The sequence below is a fragment of the Sturnus vulgaris genome, chromosome 3, assembly GCF_052056855.1.
Source record: "Sturnus vulgaris isolate bStuVul1 chromosome 3, bStuVul1.hap1, whole genome shotgun sequence".
Taxonomy (NCBI): domain Eukaryota; kingdom Metazoa; phylum Chordata; class Aves; order Passeriformes; family Sturnidae; genus Sturnus; species Sturnus vulgaris.
Window position 1 is genome coordinate 10325440 of NC_142245.1, and position 16323 is coordinate 10341762.

The 16323-nt window shown below is 39.2% G+C and overlaps 1 protein-coding gene across 6 annotated transcripts in view; it reads right to left on the minus strand.

Annotated features, from left to right (window-relative positions):
* Positions 1–16323, minus strand: part of LOC148224178 (uncharacterized) — a 470521-nt gene that overhangs the window by 171433 nt on the left and 282765 nt on the right. For 2 of the 6 annotated variants that reach the window (XR_015802134.1, XR_015802135.1), the window contains exons 7-9: positions 5205–5421; positions 3981–4048; positions 3309–3356 (exon numbers count right to left, since the gene is read on the minus strand). The exons of 2 other annotated variants lie outside the window; for them this stretch is intronic. The gene's annotated coding sequence lies outside the window, so the exon portion shown is untranslated. The remainder of the gene's footprint in view (positions 1–3308; positions 3357–3980; positions 4049–5204; positions 5422–16323) is intronic. 2 more of the 6 variants (XR_015802136.1, XR_015802137.1) reach the window with 1 other exon arrangement.

A 16323-nucleotide genomic window follows, 5' to 3' on the forward strand; every position in this document is an offset into this window, starting at 1 on the left:
ACATAGCTCATGTCCCACCTCAGGATCCGGAAACACTCCATGCTGGTGGCTGATGGAATCTGGGGGAAGAAGCAGAACTGCAAAGAGGTCAGCAATATCCACAGCAGCCCTTTTATTGCAGTTTGTTCCCTTCCAAAACACAGGGAGACCCTTTTGGACAACAGGGCCTTGTAAGGAGGCCTCCAATATAAAATAGGATTATAGGAGATAGAATATATTCCTCTCTAAGGAACAGGAGACAAAGTTGGACCAAAGAATTCCCACTGAATTGCCGAAGGTGCTACTCCACATTTCCTGCAAAAACAACTGGACTTGGCAGGACCAACACTACGTGAGTTGAGTTAAACTCAGTTTAAGGTCGTCCCTCAATCCTCCATGGACAGAGGCACAGACCTCCAGTGAGGATTTGGATGTGTGTGGGCACACTGTGTGGCAATATGGCAAAAGACAGGACACGGCCTTTGTGTCGCTTCTGTCCCCAAATCAAATTCCAACAAAAGATAAAGTTCTTCAGTGCAGGCAGGCACCACCTAAAATACCCCCTAGACTGACATATTTCTCCTGGTCCACTGGGAAACCCTCAGCCCAGTAACACTGCCCATCTTCCCCAGTTCCATGCCCGTGTAGAGTGGTAAATGTTCTTTGCCATCTTCTTCCCCCAGTGGATTGTACAAGGCAGGCCAGAATTTTATCCTTCCACTGTAAACTATAATACCTGGTTTAAAATTATATTACAAGACATTAATACAAACGGAAGGTTTGGGAGGATTTTATAACCCACAAGAGATGACACTCATAGGTTATGATGTCATTCAAACCACTTGATAATATACTGTACTAGCTTGCAATATTCCAAAAGCAGCTATTAAACTAAATATAGATGAGGAACATGTTGCTACAACAACATGGAATATCACGAACAGCAGTATGCAGAAATATATGGCTGTAAATCTCATTTTTATTTATTTGTTTAGTTGCCCTATTTCATGTGGGATAAAAACTGCTTCAGTCCTCTGAAGGTTCACACACTGTGGATTGAATTTTAAATAATCTTAAAAAACCAAAAATTATAGGCCAATCAAACACTGAAGTAATCCTTGAAAAAAAATTGATGTGTGTAAACTACATTTCTAGACAGAAATAAATCTTTAATGGCCATTTAAGGTAATTCAGTTGCATTACCTTTCCTTTTGTATGAAACTTAAGAGCAATAAAAAGAGAAAAGGTAAATACTAGTTCTTACACTTTTGTAAGTCACTATTATCAAACCAGAGTGCTTTAATTATATTTCAAGACTAGGGGATGGGCTGGGTGACAAGATTTACTGGAGGTCAATGTGAGCAATAACCATTTTTCCTCTCAATGAAAAATAATACCATCAATGGCAGTTGTTAAGGACTATTACAATTGCTGAATTTAAATGCTCCTGTAGGATAATTAATCAGAGATGTTTCATCATTCTGGTTTAAAGATATAAAACAATTTCCAGAGTTATGATGATGATTTTAATAATTTTATATTATTTCTTTTTAAAACTACCCTGTTTTCAGCCCTGCTTTACAAAGGGGTAAATACTCAAATTGTATTCTCCTAAAAGGTGTAATGTTTTGGTGAAACAGCCCAAGAAGGCTTTCCTAGAAAGAGTTTATAGAAAAGGGAAACAAAACTAAACAATGTATTACAAGGAAGGATCCCTACCAAACAGAAGATGATTCCACTGGAGTCAGACCTCTGATTTACAGGGTGAGCAAATTGGGGGACCCTTCAGAGACCACATTTTGAGTCAGGAAAGTGACTTCCACTTTCAAGAGTAGGCTTTCCAGTAGGCACAAACCCTCCTCTTTCAAACCCAGCAAAACTCCTTTTCAGCCATAAGTAACACAGGGGATTTCAAAGGCAGCATTTGACCCAGAGTCTCAGACAAGCATATTTCTCAAGAAAGACAAGAACAAAAGACAAGAACATGGAGCATTTATCTGTTCCCTAAATCACCAGTTTGGTTTCTTGGACTTAGCGTGGAATGCAGCAAAATCTGCTTTCTCAGTTGAATGTGGCAGCCTGACATGAACTGGCCAAAGCAGGGCACTGCAATATATGCTTTTAGCAGTTCAGCTGAAAAGAATTTTCCTTCTTATAATTAAACTTTTGAACATGTTTTAATACAAATGTAATGGATTTTTTTTCCTCTTGCTGTTTAAAGCCCAGTTTATAATAAATATTTGTAAGTATCTATAAATAAAATATTAATTGCTTAAAATGACCTTTTAATGGGGACTACATGTCCAAGAAATGTTGGGCTACATTATGTGATCTTAGTTTAGGATTCATGAACTCAGAGGTAGTAACAGCAAGCAGTGAGAGTGCTATGAATAATCCCTATGTTAAGAACCTTCAATATGAATTGAGTAGAAGTATTAAGTGAAGAGGCTGCACCAAGAGACAGTATTCCCCTCTCAGTAAGGCTATAGAAATGAGTAATGACAGTGATATGGATGGAGAACTGTACTTAGAGATTCCTGGCTTTATAGGTCTATGGCTGGTACAACTGGAAGTTGAGGCTCTGGTTACAACCAGAAGAGAAAGCAAACACTTAAACCAAGAGATCAGCTAACACCCTGTTTTCTGTTCTAGACAGAGTGTTAACATCTTTTGGGAGAAACAGAATAGTTCAAGAATAAGAGTCTGAATACAAGAGGTCCAGTAGCTTACTGCTGGCCTCCCATCTAGTCTAAGCTATATTTTGTCATACCACGGAGTGGAAGACATGTCCCAACCCCAAAGCAGCAGCACAGTTTGAGCAAGGACTGAGTAAAACACTTGATACATCCCTTCAAAGGAAAAGGAAACTGCAAACATTATTACTACTTTGCTTAAATGTGTTCATCATCAGTAGTGCTCTTCAAAAGCACCCACCATTTGGCTAAATCTGCTTTATATGTCATGAGAGCAGACAGTATTTAGAATGTAGTTATTAATTGAATCCTGTAAAATATACCTCTTTATCTAGGTAAAATCTTCATGTGCAGACAAGCACATCATATCTCAATACCTCTAGTTTTCATCAACAAAATATTCTAGAGGCCCTCACCTTACTATTTCACCTCTGGGTTGCTTAAATGAACTAACCCTATGTACACTGTCTGCCAAAAAGAAACCAAAACCACATTTTCATTTCTTTTGTTCCGCCTTAGTTGCAAGCTTTCAGGACAGAACACTGAAAGAATTATGGCCACACAATACTCAGGACAGCTGGAGGAAAGCATCGTGTTTGGATACAAATGAAAAGTATGGTAAGGTCCACAACATACCTTCAAAGGGTGCCAGTGTCAATTACCTCCAAGCCTCTCCAACAGCTTCTGGCAAGACAATGAGAAAGTACCATATTTAATCTACTTAAAACTAGACTGGACAAAGCACTGGAGAATATACTGTACAGGGAAAAATGTCTGTGCTGGCAAGGGCAGTGATGAGATGATCTAATGCAAAAGAACTTTTCTGTCTCTGATTTTTATGATTCTCTGATAGACATGCACAAATAACATGTCTGAGGAACAACTGTGAACATTTCTTTGGATTTGTGATGAAGTTAATTGCATGGAACAGGTACATAGAAACTGAAGTAAAGGCAAAACAAAATAAATTATTGTACTGCTCCTATTTGAGAATTGGGGTGGCATTTCTAGAAAAATTCGTCTTGAATTATAATGCCTTTAAGTATGGCATTCTTGGTGGAATAAATAGGAAAGAACCACACAGAGATCCCAATATTTGGGGTCATTATTTGGGGTCATACTTTCCAATCGGGCAGCAAAAACACAATCCATTATCATCATGACCCCTTTGCCTTTAATAAACACCTGAAACTGCAGATAAGTCACCCCAGCAGCCTGTTGGAGTGGAGGGGCCAACCTAGAGGGGCAGCTCGGGGGATGCTGCTCAGGGATGTGAGTCACTATGTTGAAGGCAGTGCAATGACTCACTTATTTCGAGGCTGGTCATAGGTCTAAGTGCTTTGCTGAACCAGTGGCTATGTATAGACGTAGGGGATCTGTCAAAAAAAAAAAAAAAGCCAAAGTTCATGATATGATTTTGAGAATTTGACCTTTCAGTCTACTTTGCTCCACAGTGTAAGCCAGCCTTTGACTCTGGTGGGCCTTATACCTGACCTGTATATGGCCTGACAGCAGCTGAAATCTTTGCTAAATGTTTCTTGAAGTCTGATGTGTTTCTGGAAGGAGTGGTAATGTATACAAGCTGGTAATAAGCTTTTGGGGTAGCTAGGTCAGTCAAATGCCTCTTACTGAGTAACAATATTTTGCACCACATATTGCTGCCTTCCATAATTTTTATTAGTGACAAGAAACGACATCATTACATGTGGTCATCTGCAAACCTCAACTAAGGTCCCTAGGAGGAGGAAGCTGCTGGTCAAAGAAGTATCAATGAGCACTTGCTGAATAATTTCACTCCCTTAAAACACATCATGTCTGCTTTCTGCGGTCAAGAATTCTCTTATTTCTTTACAGTATGCAAAAAGGGGTTTGGTTAGTGGCTTGTGTTTGTTGAAAGGATGTGATCAGCATACAACTAGTGGATGTTCAGAGACATTCACATGTGATTGAAATACCCACCATCTCCTCCTCAGTGTCACCTTGAATGTAAGTACAATAAACCACCCCCCACAATTAAAAGTGATAGAGTGGAAAGACACTGTTAAACTAGGACAAAAATGTAAAAGCCTGTTAAGGAATCCTTCACAATTACTTTGTGAAGTAAAAGAGTATCAGAATTGCCAGAAATGTTGGTGTGCTTTTTAAAAAATCAAAATAATAACTGACACAAGACAAAAAATGGGAAGCCAAATTTTCTGTTCTTCCTGATTCTTCATATTTTATGTACAAAACTTATCTTAAAGATGATTCAACATATACAGAAAAAATAGTTTTAAAATCCACTAGTTATAACTCTTAATCACTTGATATTATATAATGTTATTTTAATACCATGATAACTTTGTCAAGTTATAGAGAACACGCTTCAAGGACCAACCTGTGTAGAAATTTCAAACAGAAATTTCCTTAGCTATCTCTACTTGATATATATTGTCTTTTTGATACTTCCCCTGAAACTCTGACTAGCTGAAGCAAACTCACTCTGACAGAAGGACTTTTGAAGCTTTTATTTTAATCTTAAGGTTTACATACCTGTCAGAGGGATGGTACGTTCATAGCCTTTACTATTGTTCACAGGTTCTTTTTTCCGAAGTCTACGCATAGGTCTCAAGGGTTCTTGCTCCTCAAGGCAATTACCTCTGAGTGTTTAGGTTCACCTCTAGCTCTGTATTTTTTAACTTTTCATATGCCTCTTTCTTTGTGGTTTTTCTTCCTCTCTTTTCCTTATTTTCAACTGCTGACCAGGACCCTCAAAGGAAAGAAGAAAGACTCTTAGATACCATGGTGATGGGTGACCTTATAAAAACACAGATAAAGAGACAGGGGGATTGTTATGTTTCCTTCACACTGTTTGACTGTGCTACAGTTGGATGATAACATTTGTTCTACAAATAAAAGAAAACCTTTCAAACATTACTTTGGCCTCAGTCTTGCTCCCAGTCATGCAGCTGAGGATAGAACCCGTGTCCTCATGCACCCTTCACCTAGTCAAGAACAGAGGACAAACAAGTTAATGGGGAGACATCAGTACTGACTGATCAGCTGAGTGATTGATTGATTGATTGATTGATTGATTCTTCCATACAATAGGTGATGCAGTGCAAAGATTAGGAGCTTTGGTTTAGGTAAATTATTAGGAGGGTTCGAAATTACAACTCCACTCTACTCTCTACAGACCTTGAACGTAGACTTTTCCCACTGTCATTACAATTTAAAGTATTTTTAGTGCTTTAGTTGGAACTGTTTTGTGACAGCACAAAGAAGAGTTTTCAGAAAATAATAGAAAAACATCAATAATCTGTTTAAAAGAATAAAAATTGCATTTAAGCTTTATGCTATGTTTAAAATACATTTAAAAGTTTATCAGTTTAAACCATGTGAAGCAAAGATGTTTAAATTGAACATCAATTGTAATGATACAAGTATCTTCTGATTTGAGGCTCTAATGTAGCACAAAGATTATGTAACAACCTATGTGTCCTTCTCTCAATTCTCTCAAGATGTCTTTAAAAATCTCTCATATATAAATAACTTTCATTCAAATGAAGATGATTTTTAGCACTTCTTCTTTATGATTTTAAAGACCCCTTTCAAATCAGCAGATTTGTAAAAATCATTATTTTCCTGAGGGCAAAACCAGACTACTGCGGCTCTTGGGCTTTGGGAAGCAATTCATTGGCCCTGCCCACTCAGGGCCCTGGAGAGGCAGGCAGCGGAGAAGTCACAAAAAGGGATCAAGTGACACAGTTTGTGACAGCCTTGGGAGGCAAAGTGGAGGAAGAGGGAAAAAGGTTGAAAAAAGACGGAGAAGAGGCAGAAGTAATAGGCCAAGCCTATATTCTTGGAGAAAAATCCAGACAGTCCAATGCAGAAGGAATGCAGCAGGGCTATTCTGCGATGTCTGGGTGTAAGAGATGAGCCAAGTAACAGCCTTGTGAAACACAACTAGAAATTCAGTCACAGACGGCATTGATTTTTCTTTTTTCCACCCCTTATCCCCCTGGCACAGATGAAGATATATGTGTTTAGATCAACACATGCCCTTATTGAGTCTTCAGCAGGGAAGAGTCTGACTCAAGCATTTTTTGCGCAGTCCACAGGACTCCTGTGAGAAATCTGGGCAGATTACTAGGATAAACTGAGACTCAGCCTCTGCCTATAATCCATAAGACAATTCAACCCCATTGCACTAGGTGGTTTAAAAAAAAATTTTAAAAATGATCCAACAGACTTGCAACAAATCTTTCTAACCACTAGGTTAACACTGTGTGTGATGTTTGTATGACAGATCATGACAGGAGGTGACAGACTTTCAGACCTTGGCTGAGAAGTAAGATCAGCTGGAGGTAGATGATTTCTGTCAATAGGTGAGTTTCATGCAGCCAAAAGAGTGATGAGCTGAAGTTATGGAGGGATTTTTATTCTATTATATCTCTGTGTATACATGTTCAAGAAGTTTTTTTAATCCACAAAGTAGTAGAAATAGGTAGTAGTTTTTAAAAGTGTGAATTACAAATGCCTCTGATTTGCTGGAAGAGATAGAGAAACTGATTCTATGGAGTTTGGATAGTGGAAAAGACTATGGCTCTAGGTACAGTGTTCTCCCTGACCTAGCCCTGTCCTCATCTTTCATCTTATACACACTACATCGACCCCTGCCATTGCTCCACACACAGTGCCAGTCTCCACAGCCCGTTTATCAAACCTTCCAGCGAGCTCCACCTGTGTCACGTCAGCCCCTGGGCATGGGATGATTTCCCTGTAAAAATCCACAAGGTCAGTGGCTATATTATCTTGCTTTACATCCCTCCTTAAAATCAACCCATTAGGTGACCCGTGGGCAGTGCAAGATGCTAGCAAAGCAGCTGGTGGGCTGCGGTGGCTGCTGAGGACACCAGCTGAGCTCTGTTGTCATCCCTCGGGTTTTCACACTTCCTCAATGCTCACCAATGCTCACTTTCTGTGCTGCTTGGAGCACAGCCAAGGCTGGGTGCATGGTAGCTCTGTGGAAGTTCCTCAGCTACATTTCCCTTTGCTGCAACAGGGTGGTCCCTGGTTTGCACACTGGTGCAGCAGAAAAAAGGAGAGTCAGAGCTGTTACACCACTCCATTGACACCCTTGCGTTTGTCCACAAAGACTTTGCCTCTGGAGCTCGTTGCTCCTATTCTTTCAGGCTGTCACAACCCTGCTTGTCTCACAGCACCTTCTCAGTCCAATAAATGCCATTCCAATTCAATGAGCAGAGTGCAGAAAGAAAGAGGCCTATGGACAAGGTTCGTTATATACAAAAATTAGCTTGCCCCCACAAATCTAGCAGATAGTGAATGACTCATCTGGAGGCTTAGGCTCACTGATGACACATGAAGACTAAATTATATTAAGGTTAATGAACTTTAGCATGATGATTTATACTTGACAGAATGTAGCACTTTATAGCAGCTGAGACAACATTCAGTCCTTTTCATGCCTTTCCTGAGGACAACCTACATTAAAAAAAAGAAGTCAACACAAAGAGTTGTTGACAAGCATACAAAATGGAGCATAAATACTACCTATTATCCATAGCTACACCCAGGAGACCTTCACAATGTGTTTGAATATCTCCTGCTCTTTATTCACTTCAATAAGTGAAATGTTCTCTTAAACCAAAAGTGCAACTGAACTTGTGGGAAGACAGCCTTTGTGTACCTGCTGCTGAAGCCAGAATGCCAGCTTCTTCCACATGTTAAACATGCACCTTTGAAAAGTTCAGAAATACTGTCAAATCTTAAGAACAAAGTGAGGGTTTAAAATCCTCTCTATAGATGTAACATGCTCCAAGAGATAATTAATTGCTACTGCTATCTGTTGAAGGAAAGAGCCAAGAACCATGTGTTTGTGCTATTCATGTTTGAAATAAACATCTGATCTTGTTGTTGTTGACGAGAAAATGCTTAGGAAAGGGCATCAGAGCACTTTTCAGCATGGCTTACAGTATGGTTCCCTTGGCTCCCTATTTGTCTGCTCTTTTATCTGCTACCTGCTGAAACTCAGCACACTTTCTGCATGGAGCCACACAAGTCCTGCCTGCCTCTACAACAAATACTCTTTTCTAAAGATTATATTTTGGCTGTGTCTTCTCACCCCCTTTTGTGTATGGATGAGAAGAGAAATGAAACAAAGATGCTTTCTCAGGGGAATACTTCTGCATTTACTGGGTTGAAGACTGCTCAGAAAAAACCCCAAACCACACAGAATTTACATGCATAAGAAATAATCATATAAAAAACTTATGCTGACAGGCATTCCTGTCAAATGCATCACAGACACTGCCCTCAGACACCCTTTCTAATCTGCTGCCACTGTTTTTCATAATTTCGACAACCTCCTTTTCCCTGGTTAGTGTTCAGGAACTACAGCATTAATTCCTCCTGGTTGTGGCACCAACGACTGTACTAGAACTAGTCCACAGTATGAACTAAATCCCGTCTATTTTTTTTTCAAAGAATCAAAATCCTAACTTTCATCTTTCAAAATATCAGCTTGGATGTACAGAAGATGAATAGATATCTTCAGGCAGTGTTGAACAGCAGAGTCTCTCTGACCTTTGGACTCACTTCCCTCACAACAGGAACAACCAAAGGCAAACACTAAGGGCAGCAGCCAATGATTTAGGATGTCCTCAAGCAGAAATCTTGCACTCTGTAAACAAATGACATTATTAACATGCCCAGTAGAGGCTTGGTTTTGGCTTGTTCTCTTTCTTATTTGAATTAATTTCCAAATAAGACCATTTATGACCTTTATCTGAAGCAGCATTATGCAAGCCAATACTTTGCGGGCCAGTGTCTGTATTGTAGGGTAGAAGACACCAGAAGCTAAAAGAAATAAAGTAGGTTTCTGCTCCAAAACAAAGTAATACCAGGAAATGCCTTTAGACAAAGAAATCACAATTTCATGTCAGCTGCAATAATGGAATGATGGAGTTTCCACGACAGAGGAAGAGGTCCTCCATGAAGTCATAAAAACTCTAGATCTGGCTTACCCAGACCAGGTTTCTGCCACTGCTTTTCCTGGTGACGCTGAGATGCAATGATGCAGCAGTTGTAACTCAGGCCAGAAAGATTCTAAAGAGTTTATTCCAAACAGTAGTAAATGTCACAAAAGTGACTGTCAGCTTCAGCAAGACTTAAATCTTTTCTGGATTGTTTGCATTGATGCAATTTCTATTTCCTCTCTACAATAGCAAACCATGACACAGGGAGCCTGGAAGCACCATTCTGCACACAGGACATCCAACACCCTGGTCATCCCAAACTTCTAAAAAACACATTGAATTTAATGGAAATGCAATACTAGATAAAGGCAAGAGTCATTCAAGCTTAGCCTCTTATGGTCAGAACGAAGCTTCAAAGTGCAACTCTGCTACCTGTAGTTATTGGCTACTTGTCCCTCCAAAGCCCCAGCTACCCAGATACCAAAGGCTGGATGCAGTGCACTGCTAATGACCTTGACATTGCTCTTCCTGCTGTAGCATGGACTACTGCTATAAATTTGGTTATCTCTCTCTAAAATTTGATTTGTTCTCTGTTGAATAGAAGCACGAATTTCCCAGCTGAGTTACACATTACAGGAAAAAGTGTTCCCTTTTGGGTTTTTCAGCCTGCCATATTTCAGTTTGCTTGACTCTCCACTTCTTGTTTTTTTGCTGCCTTCACATCCCTTCTTACTTGCTCCATTCTGAGGGAAAAACATTTCATCCTTTTCCATCAGCCATTAATTATTCTCCCTACTCTACCCAGAAACTATTGTAACTCCCCAGTATCCTTGCAGAGCCATAGTGCTCTCAGTTACCAATAGCAATGCAGTTCGTGGGTCTGTGTAACTCTGATTTATGTATTTCTGTATAACTTATTCCTTTGCTACTGAACAGACTCAATCATACTCAGCTCTAACACATTTCCTTTTCTCTAGATTGGAAAGGTGTGATATTCATAGGAAAAATATCTTCACTTTCTACAAGGCCTCAGTGATAGGCATTACTCAGACACCCCACTGACCGGCTATCTTTAAACAAAAATACTTCAGTATTTCCAAACCATGCATGGATATCTGAGCATATCCATAGGTGTTTTATAGGAACAGACACAGGATCTGGCAGGATCAAGCCCTGAATGGACAGAGAAGAAATAAAAGCCCACAGAAGGAAACATGGAATAATTATAAAACTTCAAATGAAAAATGTTTGGTTTTTTCCCATAAGGACTATTTTATTCTTAAATATGAGAAGATGACATGATAAATACCTGACATCTAGTAATCAATGACAAAAGTTAATTTTTCTCTGCTTGATCCCAGCACTATTTGGTTCTTTGCTGATAGAATGTTTTGCTCCACAGGAGAAAGAAGAATGCCTAGAAGAAAATACTTAAATAATAGCCTGTGTGTGATACCTTCTGCCCATGTGTCACTGGAAAAAAAACAGTCTATCAGGACACAAGCAATGATAGACACTTAAACACAATTAATAGTAGGCAGAATAAAATAAACCCTTTGAAGTAGAACATAGAACATGGGAGGTAAATTTGAGAGTCAAACAGATCTGTCCCCATGACCAAGAACAGGGAGAGCAAACCTGTGAAAGCTTCTGTCTGTGGTGTTTAGTCCATGCCATGCTCTAGGTTTTTTCTCAGAGCAGCTGAGTTGCTGGTGTGCTAGTGCTCAGAGTTTCCTTAAAGCAGGCCAGAGGAACTTACATGTGGCAACTGAATCAGTGTATCAACTTTTGTAATGCTGTTTTAACTAAAAGAAGATGCAGGAGTGAGGTATGTGCTTGTGGGAGGGAACGGGGAGTTGGAGAGAGGAAAGAGAAAGGAAAAAAATAACCATTTTAACTAGAAGTCCTGTCTGTATCTTCTCACTTACTGACTTAAATACACAGATTACTTTAGCTGAGGGATATTAAATGTGATTCCTGCACAGTACATTTTTAGGAGATATAAAAATCCAATGTACTGTAAAATTTATAGCTTCCCCTCCCTCCCCAAAAAAAAGAAAAAGAAAAAAAATCTACTGGTAGAATATATAAATTTTTCTGAGGCTCTAAAATGTGTCATAAAACCTCTCTGTCACAGATACAGTTGGTGTTACAGTAGGTATTTCTATAATGAAGATTTGTAATAATTTGGGTTTTGTACATTGGGTGGCAATACTGCAGTGCTTTAGGCAATATGCCTATAATGTCCAACACAACAGAATGCCTGTTGGGTCTCACTTCATGTATATAAATTATATATAATCTGAACAAACATGAATGGTGGGACCCATATATAAACAGTCCTAATATTTCAACACCTACATTTCTTTATGAACCTGGGTGGTTAGAAAGGTGGTTGCAAATGATTATTTCTCTACCAAGTTCACATGGAGTAGTTTGCTCAGTTTAATAATAGTCTATCTTGTTCAGGCTGAACAAACAGGTCCCTGTGGGGGGAAAAAAAGCAGGGGGGGGCAGTAATAAATCAATAGCCCAGATGTAATCTTAGGTGTCGAGAATGCAGAGAGGGATTTTGGAGCATAATGGCACTGGTTGTCTATTGTCATTCAGACACGAGCTGCATCAGAAAAGGGCTTGTGGGAGTCTGATAAGAGGTGGTCAAAAGTGGGGCATAAATCAAATGTAGGCAGTATTCTGCTGATTTCACGCACACACAGGGAAAAAAAAATAGAAAAAAGAAGGTGATAGTTCTGCAATTTACTGCTTATCACATCTGCTAGAAGTTTAGTAATACAAAAGCCTGACCTCCAATGAATAAACACTCTAGCTGACTATCTGGTTTTGCCTGAAAATATGGCACTTCCATCTCCAAAGGCTTTAAAATGGAGCTACAAAAATGATGTGACATCTTCAGGTTTAGTATGCTCCTCTTGGTTTCAAGCAGTTGAGTACCTGTCACTTCAGTTACTAGTAGCCACTTTAACTTCAGATGCACAGTGTTTATTGAAAAGAACTGGATACTTATTCAAAGACACTAATAGCCTATGGGGGAAAAGTAGTTCAGAGAACAAGGATTATGGAAAGAGCAATGTGCATGGTTCTTTTACTTACATTTGCTTTCTGCTTCTGCCTAAAGACAAAATAAAACGTAGCAATAACATTGATTAGAGAGATGTGTCTACGCTGGGATTCCAGCCACATCAGCAGCCACAGGTGGCTGGTGCTATTCATTTCTTCAGCCTTTTGTAAAGGTTTTTATTTTAACAACTTTATCCTTGATTCGGATTCATATTCAAAGCTCTGGGAATTTCATTAAGTGTTGCATATTCATTATTTGAAGACCAAACACTTTAGATAGTTTTCCCAATTTTTGCATGGATTGCCAGATCAAGATAATTCGTATCTGACATTTAATCTTTCAGTTACACCTTTCTGAGAACTTGCTGCAGGTAATACCTACTGTTCAAGTTAAGCTCCTGTATTTTGAACTAATTGGGAGGGAATCGCTGCATTACAGGAAAGATCCCAATAATATGAATTGCAAGCTATCCCTTAGCAAATCCACAAGCCTCACAAATGTTAAACCACAGAGGACAAATCAACTCTCTGCCTCAGTATCATACAGTGGGAAGAAGAGTATGAGATTAAAACCAAGCACCAAAATTAAGAGAAGTTTTTCCCAAGGTGTTCACACCTCATCTTGCCTGCAATGGTCCATCAGATTCCCAGTCCATTGGAGTAAAGTCTGTCTTGGAATGACACAGGGGTCAATCATTGCTTGCAAAAATGAACTGAACACTAAAAAGACAGTGAAAAGTAGTTGGAAATGTTTACTATCTGGATTTTTGTTATGGCAACTTTACAATTCTCTGGAAGAAATCTGGCCTTGTAAGTTCAAAGTCCAACCAGTCAGTGCACAGGTAAACGCAGAAAGGGGGAAGAAGTGGCACATCTGGTAGGCCACTCATGTGGGGCCCCTTTGCATGTTGAAATACCCACACCATGTAACAATACAGGGTGTGCACAAGATGGTCCCAGCACAGCAGCTCCCTCCTCAGCAGAAGGGACTTTACTGCCCCCAGATAACCCACAGGGACAAGTTTTACTTTTCCTTGCTCAGCTGCAGTGACTTTGGTATATTATCATGAGCAGCAGCAGCTGTGAGGAAGCAAGGAGGGTACCAACCTATTTAGAAACCATTCCTCACAACCTGGAAGTAGAAAAAATGAAAACATCTTGAATTTGGATTCTAGTACAAGTTCTCTGCATGGTCTACTTGCCTCTGCTGAGCAGCCTTCACAGCCAGAGAGGACAAGGGTTATCAATCATGTCAGAGCACTTTAACGAGGCAAGCAAGCTACAAACACCTCGCTGAATTTATGTCACTGGGGAAGACCCATTAATTTGGATTTCCAGCTTCCTGCTCAGACAAAATTTAAAAACAATATATTGAATATAGAGACATTTGATTTAACGCTTACAAATGGGTAATTGAGTATATATCTGCTGACCTTCCCTAAAAGGGAGGGCATAAATATTCCAGCTTGGTTTTGCAAACCAAACAAACTTTTATAATAAGAAAAAAGCAATTTAATTATTTTTGTATATGTATTTGTTCACCTTGGTTTGTTGGGAGAGAGATTGATTCCTTTGTTAAAAATTATGCTTGGAAGGAGAAAGGACTTAAATTTGTATAAAGTGCTTTCCAGGAATTAACATTCTCCCTGCTTGAAGGAGAAAAACTATGCCATTAAATTTCATCAATACTAAAGAAAAAGGGTTTTGTACTGGTTTGGTTGATTTTGTTTTGGTTTTTTTGTTTGTTTTGGTTTTATTTTTGTAGGGGGGAGAAGACAGTGTTAATCAAGGTTTCTAGAAGGCGGGGTATGGTTAGATTTTGCAGTGCTTTACCATTCATGTGTGCACCCCTTTTTGCCTTTGTGTTCTCTGTATCCGTGGATGCACATGAATAGGGCTGCAGCTTTACTCTGATAGCCCAGAGCCAGTAATAGAACAGCTTTGCTCTCTAATGCTCCTAATTGCACATTAAAATTAGCAAATAAAGTAATTCTTTCCCATGCACAGATTGTAAACTCCTACCCTCCCCAAACACAAAGCATCTACTTCCAAACCTCTTAAGTTCAATATTATACTAAACACAGATCTTCCCCATCTTCTGATGTCCCCATTCTTTCTGTCTCTCTGCCGAGGTGTAGTATCTCAACTGAGTGATCTCAGGACAATGCCACAGGCCTATTTGTCCTTCTGAACCAGCTTCAGTGAGCTTTGGTCCAGCTTTCTTCTTCTACACACCCTGACTTCAGAAATTTACCGAGAAAAACACAGAAAAACCGTTATATACAGGACTACTCAAAAATTTATCAATTTTCAAGTCCTTGTAGTCAGATGGATAGGCTGAAAAATTCCTTTCCCAAAACTATCAGGATATGCTAATTTTGGCAATTCCCTGGCAACTTCAGCTGGGGTCTGTTTTTCGCTAGAACAAGATCTTGACTGCATTTTACTATTCAGCAGCTTGCACTGAGCTAAAAGAAAATAAAAATCTACAAGCCATATGGAGGAAACACAGATTAATCGATGTAGGAAGCTCACGTTATACGTACGTGCTTATTAGGAAAAAGGCTGAATTAGAAACACTGCTTAGCAGAAACAGCTGACTCATGTTGTTACAAATCAAATTGAGTAAAAAATACTTCGAGGCTAATGGAAATATGTCATTTTTCCAGTCCTAAGCCAAGAAATATTTACCACCATGGGTTTGTGGTAATATAAGAAATGTATTACCGCAAACCCATGTCCTGCATAAAAATTCAGTTAAAAGTTAGTTTTTTCTGGATCTCACTGAGGCTTTGTGTTGGTTTGGGAATCCTACCTTATAAGAATTCAGCAGACATCCTACACGGAGCTGCCTGGGTTTATGCCCTTATGTCCCATAGTACACTTAGAGGCAAAATAAGGAGAAAGAGTGATCAAGAGGTGGGATGATTGTGAAATGCAGAGCAGCTCACAAAAGGGAGCTTAAAGAGAGCTCTTCCCAGGAGGAAGGAAAGGATAATTAGAGTTTAGTCAGAGTCACTCTCTTCCCTTTCAACACAACTCATAAGGGATATGTGTTGATTACCAAATGAAAGAGGATAATGCATTGCTGAGAGACTGTACTGTGCAAATATTCATTTGAAAATGTTTACACTACAAATTTAGCTAATTTCCTGCATATCTATGCACAGATGGTAATTTTCTCAGATGCAAGTCTGGTTGAGAAGAGGGGGGAATGCTCACAGGAGTGCTAGCAAATTCAAAAGGATCTCTACCTAGCAGTAGCACAAATATTTTGTTTTCTTCCTTTTCCTCCAGCTTTCACTTTGTGAAATATTAATCTCCTTTGCACACTTAAAGTTTTATAATGGCTATGCAAAACTACAGGCAATTGAAAAATATTTTCTAGCAAAAGACTCTAAAGCAAATTTGACACATGAAGAAATTATGAAAAATTGAACTTTTGTCTTAATACTAAAAATTAAAATCTGCTTCTAATTACACATTCTTCCAATTAGTTACAAATTCCAAATAAAGCCATCTGGCAGTCTCAGTTACACCTAGGTTTTTCCCCTATTTCATCTTAAGTTCTAAATCAGTGCTGAGATGTGCATGGG